Below are 7,670 nucleotides of genomic sequence, written 5' to 3'. Positions count from 1 at the left end.
TATGAGAGTTGAATAGATATAACTATAACTTAGGTATATGGAGCATAATAACTAACTTAAATGGAAACACATGTACAACTCATCTTACTGACTGTGTTGCTATTATTATTATTATTTATTTATTTTGTATTTGTTATTATTATTATTATTATAAAATATGTATATTTTGTACATGATATAGTGTATTATATTGTAGTATATTATAGTAGGCTATAGTAGGCCTACAGTATATTATAGTATATTATGTTATGACCGTTACGGGGCAGCTGGCCTGTCTCGGGCCGCCTGCTGGGATGTTCTTCCCAGACAAAGGGCTCTCTGTCTCCATACATTCCTCCAGCTGAGAGGAGGAGCGTTCACAGCACCGGGAGGCACCGGCGGTCACAGACAGCAGTTAGGCGGGCATGGCACACACCGCCCCGCATGTCCCCGCAGGACCGGACGGTCTGTTACCGGACCTCCTTTAGTTTTTAACAGATAAAGTTTAATAATGCCATATGTGTGTGTTGAGTGTTCCTGCGCGGAGAGGCTGCCGGTGTGCAAAGCGGGACTTTCTGAGGCTGAAAGTTAACGCAGAGCTCCAAACCAGGGCGGAATGAAGGTATGAGAACATAAATCCAAAAGAGATTACATTGTTTTTGTTTTTCTGTTAAGAATATTGTTTTTTTTGCACTTTAAAGTAGTTCTTTGTACTGGGTTTGCGCGCCAACGTGTCCTACTTTACCATATATGGCGTTGAACGTACAGTTGACCCTGCGCTATTAGTAGACACACAGCATATGGCTCAGAGTGAGAGAGAGCTAACGGTCAACTGACACGTGGTTACATTACTCAACATTAGATTACATTACATGTTAACGGACACTTTTATCCAAAGCGTTTTACACACGCAGCAACTATTTGGGATTAAGTATTTCCCCTGCATGTTGACTGTGGGCTGGGATCGAACCGGTGACCCTCGGGTTGGTAGACCCTGTGCCAGTCAGCCATCAAGTTAGTTAAAAATCGAAGTTTAGTTCACTTGTTGCGCCCTGCTGTTTCACTGTGAGGAGAAAGATACAAATAATTCACTCAGAATTTGTGTTTTTGAAACAATGTCAGTCGGTATTGTTGAATAGTTTGCAGTGGTGGAATCTAAGTAAATGTACTCAAGTACTGTTATTTCAGGAACATTCAAGGTATTCAATTGAGTAAAACCACACTTTAGACTTTTACCCTTTTCATTTTGTTTCCATGTGTGGTAATTTTCAATACATTTATTTTACAGCTTTAGTTACTTTTCTGCAAATGCATGTTATAAATACAAAATGCAATTCAAATATTTTAGGATTGATAGGTTACATTTCCCATTAGTAGGCTACATTGTAATTAATCCTCCATATAAACTCCACCTTTACCAGCAGCAAGTTATGAACACGATGTTTCAATAGAATTATCACTCAAACTACATCATAAATATAAATGTTTTGACTTCAACGTCTCAGTTTTTCAGTGTATTCTACTTTTACTTGAGTACGATTTTGAATGTAAGACTTTTACTTTTAACATATATTCATTTTTGCACTACTATTGCTTCTTTTACCCCCGCTTCTGATTGTTTTTCATCTTTAAACCTTTGTCTCTGTTTCAGATTAAGCCATGCTGATGTCCTCGGCCCTCAGCTGCTGTGCTCACTCACACCCGGCTGGTTGAGGTAAGTTGACTCAAATGCTGCAACTTTATGCAATATGCAGTCGGGAGGGTTTCTTCAAAAGTGTGTATCGTTACAATTACTTATTACCTGTGAAAAACTGTAATCAGTAGGCTTACTTAATCTAATATCACACTATTAAGTAATCTAAAGTAATCTCAACCTGAGAACTCTCCATATACTTTGTATCAACTCAATATCAAATATGCAAAAACAGACAAGAGAAAATAAACATCAATAACTTGGATTTAAGGAAGTGTATGATGTAAGACAACAGAACAATGTCTCCTTAGAAATTAAAAAATATTTTGTGTCAAAATGTGTCCTCTGCTCAGCATTTATTTTGTTAAATCTTTATGTTAAAGTCACGTATAAAAAAGCCAATGTAAAGAGAGGAACCTTCACTAACACAATTTCTCCTACTGCTAAAAACACATTTTAACATAAAAAATGTTCAATTGTAATTCCTGCCCTTCTAATTATACTGTAAGTTCCTGTGGGAGGTCACTTGCCACGTTGCAGTTGCAGATTTCTAACACTGAGCTGCAGTAGCGGTTTGAACAGTCATGAGTGTCAAGCCCTCCACATTTCATATTGTCACTCTTCAATGGTTAAGAAATTAGAGTCTGGAAGAATAGTTTTCAAAATGTGATCTTGCTTTAATCAAAAGTTTAAATATGTCATCAGTGTGTCTCCTTTGTGTGGGGAGGATAAGATGAGAGTGAGGCTGGTTATAAGAATCATCAGAGGAACCGTGCTGTGTCGCTCACATCTCTTATAAACCAAACTCAGTTATTACAGGGGAATTAAATGCTTTCCATTTCAGTTTTTGTACAGGTAGTTAATGAATCCTGTTTTTACTACCTCTAATTTCTTACAATGTATTCAGTTCAATCACAGTTCAGTCCGCTGGATCTGTCTGTTTCTGCGTGTGTCTGCATGAGAGAACCAAACACCCAGTCTCTGCTGACCCAGAGACGTGCAATTCATTAAATACACACCTACTGACCCAGAGCCAGCTGCATAATGTTGTAAAGTAAATATACATCTACGATCAGACTCACATCACACACACACTCTCTCTCTCTTCTTCACTTCCCAGTGTTCTGCATTATTCAGTTTGATGAACAACCAAAACTAGGAGGTGCCAAGTGCTGTTTCTCACAAATATAGCTAAACCTGCATACAAAAACACACACACACACACACACACACACACACACACACACACACACACACACACACACACACACGTCCTCAGTGGTATGTCCAACATGTCACTTCCCAGTATGTAAACTGTTCAGTGTCATCAGGGGTCTTGTAACGCAGCAGAGCCCCACCCTGGAGGTTATTTCTGTCTCCTGCTAACCATCCAGCCCCCACCAGCCCAGTGTGTGTGTGTGCATTTGTAAACTATTCTCATGTTCTATGCAGTACTGTGACAGATTATCTCTCTTCATCAGATGTTCCAGCTCTCCACATTTCTTCAGGAAGGACCATAGAACACTCAGCGGGTGCGTGTGTGTGCGTGTGTGTGTGTGTGTGTGTGTGTGTGTGTGTGTGTGTGTGCGTGTGTGTGTGTGTGTGTGTGTGTGTGTGTGTGTGTGTGTCCTCAGATCAACATGTTTTCTCTGTGATACATTAAATCTGAGTCGATGTGAATTTGATTTTCAACGTTTTAAATAATAGAGGGATGGACATGATGAAATACTGTCAGAAAGCTAGTAAGAACAGATGCACTGAGTGAACAAGCAACAAAACAAGCAGCTCTTGAAATATCACATTTAAAGAAAGCAACTACAAACAATACAGATGAATGAAAAGTGTCGGGTATCATCTGCATAACACAAGAGATAAGGTGAAAAATGGCCGACGTTTAAATATATTAAAATTAAAAACCTAATGAAGAAGAGAGATTCACACTGACGGTGTCTCCCTTAGCGTTTTTCTTTATTATAAAAACAATTAGTGAAATACAACATGACTTAAAACGTGAAAACATGGTGTAGGGTTGTGTGTAGTAGAGGAGACACACTTGCACTTTAATTACCATGGTGTCCTGTCAGTGGACAGATGTGATGACGAGGGTGCAGACAGTGAAGGTGGAGTCCTGTCCTGGAACATGGCTGATCCTCCTGCCTGCTCTCTCAGGACTCCACTACACAGGAACTCTGGATACATATGATCTGATGATGGATATGTGACTTTGCATCACTTCCCGATAAGGCAAATCTATACTGAAGAGTAACAGGTCTTATCATTGGGGATAATAATAACACTATTCTGTTTGCCACGTTGTGAAAAGTCCCATTAGCTGGCTTTTCAGTTCAATTGAACAAGTTGATTTAATGGCCACAAGGGGGCGCTGTTTGATCCACAGTCAAAGCTTAGGGCTTGTTCTTATTCTTCAAAATTCATTTCTTATTTGATAGTGTTTAGATATCCTACTATTTAACAAATCCAAAAATGAAAAACCTATTTATAGTGAATGTTTAATTATGATAACAGCTGTGCAGAATGTAACAATATGTAATACTTAAAAATCTATATAAGTGATCTGGATGATATTTGGAGTGTGTGTGTGTGTGTGTGTGTGTGTGCACAAACTACTCATTCACTGCAGTATTGTGACAGGTATCTCTTTGTGTTTGTGTCACTCTTTATCAGATGTTCCAGCTCTGCACAATGCTGCAGGAAGGACCAAAGTACATTCAGCAGGTACTGTGTGTGTTTGAATACAACTCCTGTGATACACTGACAGAATATTGAGTGAAAACCTTAGTTGAACTTCCTCAGAACAAAGTGTTTCCTCTGTGAGACATCAAACTTGAGACGATGTGAATTTGGTTTCTTTATTTCTAAAAAGAAATACAAGTTACTTGAGTTAAACATTATATCACATAAGATGGTGTAGGGTTGTGTGTAGAAGAGGAGACACACTTGCACTTTAATTACCATGGTGTCCTGTCAGTGGACAGATGTGGTGACGAGGGTGCAGACAGTGAAGGTGGAGTCCTGTCCTGGAACATGGCTGATCCTCCTGCCTGCTCTCTCAGGACTCCACTACACAGGAACTCTGGAGGGATGTTTGGGGCTTTTTTTCGATTTGAGGAACAACCAGAGCTATTAGTTATCTAAAGTGTGCTGTATTTCACACATATATCTTAGCCTGCTCACACACACACACACACACACACACACACACACACGTCCTCAGTGGTATGTCCAACATGTCACTTCCCAGTATGTAAACTGTTCAGTGTCATCAGGGGTCTTGTAACGCAGCAGAGCCCCACCCTGGAGGTTATTTCTGTCTCCTGCTAACCATCCAGCCCCCACCAGCCCAGTGTGTGTGTGTGCATTTGTAAACTATTCTCATGTTCTATGCAGTACTGTGACAGATTATCTCTCTTCATCAGATGTTCCAGCTCTCCACATTTCTTCAGGAAGGACCATAGAACACTCAGCGGGTGCGTGTGTGTGTGTGTGTGTGTGTGTGTGTGTGTGTGTGTGTGTGTGTGTGTGTGTGTGTGTGTGTGTGTGTGTGTGTGTGTGTGTGTGTGTGTCCTCAGATCAACATGTTTTCTCTGTGATACATTAAATCTGAGTCGATGTGAATTTGATTTTCAACGTTTTAAATAATAGAGGGATGGACATGATGAAATACTGTCAGAAAGCTAGTAAGAACAGATGCACTGAGTGAACAAGCAACAAAACAAGCAGCTCTTGAAATATCACATTTAAAGAAAGCAACTACAAACAATACAGATGAATGAAAAGTGTCGGGTATCATCTGCATAACACAAGAGATAAGGTGAAAAATGGCCGACGTTTAAATATATTAAAATTAAAAACCTAATGAAGAAGAGAGATTCACACTGACGGTGTCTCCCTTAGCGTTTTTCTTTATTATAAAAACAATTAATGAAATACAACATGACTTAAAACGTGAAAACATGGTGTAGGGTTGTGTGTAGTAGAGGAGACACACTTGCACTTTAATTACCATGGTGTCCTGTCAGTGGACAGATGTGGTGACGAGGGTGCAGACAGTGAAGGTGGAGTCCTGTCCTGGAACATGGCTGATCCTCCTGCCTGCTCTCTCAGGACTCCACTACACAGGAACTCTGTTTATAAAGATATTATTTGACAATACCAAAAATAATGTATAACAACTCAAAGAACTGTTCGTAACTACAGTGAAGTAATAATACTCTAATAATTAAGATGGCCCTAGGCAATGCCCAGATTTGATCCTGAATCAACTCTTTTACAGAGCCACTGTGATAGTTCAGGTTCTGCTCTTGATTCTAACTAAAGTACTCTCTCTCCCACAGCCAGGATCAGCGTTGGACAAACAGCACAGCAGCCAGAGAAAACTGAAGAACGACTGCAAATCAAACTGGATTTACTTTATGTGTTTTGTATAATATTTGTTCATATTGTATAAAACTAAAGCAGGTTTCTTTAAGCATTCATGTTGCCTTCTATTATCATTTGTCATTGATATGGAAAATAATCAAAATGGGGCCAAATGTCTAGATGAGTCACTTTTTGTCCTTAGGTTCTACAGCTGGACTTAAAAATAAAGTAAATCAGATGTTCTAGCTTTCATCCCTTCTTACTTCTAAATATTATCAACCAATTTAGATCATTTTTCAATTCTATCCTATTTAATCAGTTTAATGGGCCGTGAATGCTCTGAAAGGCAGATACCAACCTGTTTCTCTGGGTCTCCACTTTTACTTGTTTAAATATTTGACTCATACAACAATGATATGTTTTCATAAGGTGGCCTCTATATGCCAATATGGCACGTTTCCACTACAGCGCGCAGCCCGGTTTAAGAGGGCTGTGACGTCAGCGGCCCGTCTTTGGTTGCGTTTCCACTTGGCCTAGTACCGGCCGGCGGGTCCTAATTCACAGTTTTTCTGGCCTCATAAAATCGTGGGTCTAGGGCCAGAGACAACGAGGCTGAGTCGGGCTGAGTATGCTAAACTAGAGAGAGCGTCGCTGGCAAGGGAGCTACAACTACAACAAGATGGACATATTTGACCGTGATTTAATTGTAATACACGTTTCAAAATGATGCCGAAGTAACAACATACTGATACCGGTTAGTAAAAACCATGAATTAATGCTTTGTCAAGTCTGCAGACAGACGGCAGGGGAAAAACCTTTTAAAATGCTTGTTTTCTAAATGGAGATTGGCTAAGCTAACGCAGTATATGCTCCGACCGTCCACACTCACAACAACGGCCTATACAGACATAAATAAAGCAGCGACTGTATTCACCATGACACAGGCAGTCTGTGGTTTGTACTTGTTTAACTTTTGTCTAGTTTCTGAACATATATGAGGAGCTGTGAGCTCTGAGTGCTAACAGCTAACGGCTGTGTTGTTTTTCTGGGGTCCTCTGAAGATCACGTCACGGCTCCGCCTACACTGCGTTACTATAGATACTGCCCCAGTTCCTAAACTGTAATGGAAATGCGCCATAAAGTGAGCCAGTCCTAACGAGGCCCAGCCATACCGAGCGAGGCCGTGTAGTGGAAACGCGACAAAATGTCGCGTTTCCACTACACGGCCTCGCTAGCCAAAAAATTCAAAAACCTTTGATCTGTTCTCTGGGTGATCCTGTAGAGAACCTTTCATGGCAATCCATCCAAAAGTTGTTTAGACATTTCAATAATAACCACATTGCTTTAGTTCATCATGGTGGTACTAAAGAACACTTCAGAGGGATACATTCTCTGGGAAACGTCAATGTGTATAATACATTTTATTTAAAACGCCATTCATGACACCCAAGGACACCGTACAATTTGTTAAATATTCTAAGATAAGGTAAAAGCAACAGAACATGATAAAAACACAAACATACCATCATGGAGAGGACAATTAAAGTGGACACAAATGATTGGGAAAAGGTATTCAGGGGAGACAGATGATAGGGAACACTACAGAGAGTAGGCTGAT

The 7,670-nt window shown here is 40.0% G+C and overlaps 1 long non-coding RNA gene across 2 annotated transcripts; it reads left to right on the top strand.

The window, feature by feature from the left end:
• Positions 1 to 380: 380 nt before the first annotated feature.
• Positions 381 to 6,304, top strand: LOC117471096. 2 transcript variants are annotated; one of them, XR_004554766.1, is made up of 6 exons: positions 381 to 601; positions 1,631 to 1,693; positions 3,154 to 3,204; positions 4,358 to 4,408; positions 5,110 to 5,160; positions 6,028 to 6,304. It is a non-coding gene; the product is annotated as an uncharacterized LOC117471096 (long non-coding RNA). The 2 variants fall into 2 exon arrangements; XR_004554767.1 differs by having other exon boundaries at positions 5,110 to 5,166.
• Positions 6,305 to 7,670: the final 1,366 nt, after the last annotated feature.

This window comes from Trematomus bernacchii, unplaced genomic scaffold (genome assembly GCF_902827165.1).
Source record: "Trematomus bernacchii unplaced genomic scaffold, fTreBer1.1, whole genome shotgun sequence".
Lineage (NCBI taxonomy): Eukaryota > Metazoa > Chordata > Actinopteri > Perciformes > Nototheniidae > Trematomus > Trematomus bernacchii.
The sequence above is the reverse complement of the archived record's forward strand: the minus strand, read 5'-3'. Positions and strand labels throughout refer to the sequence as shown.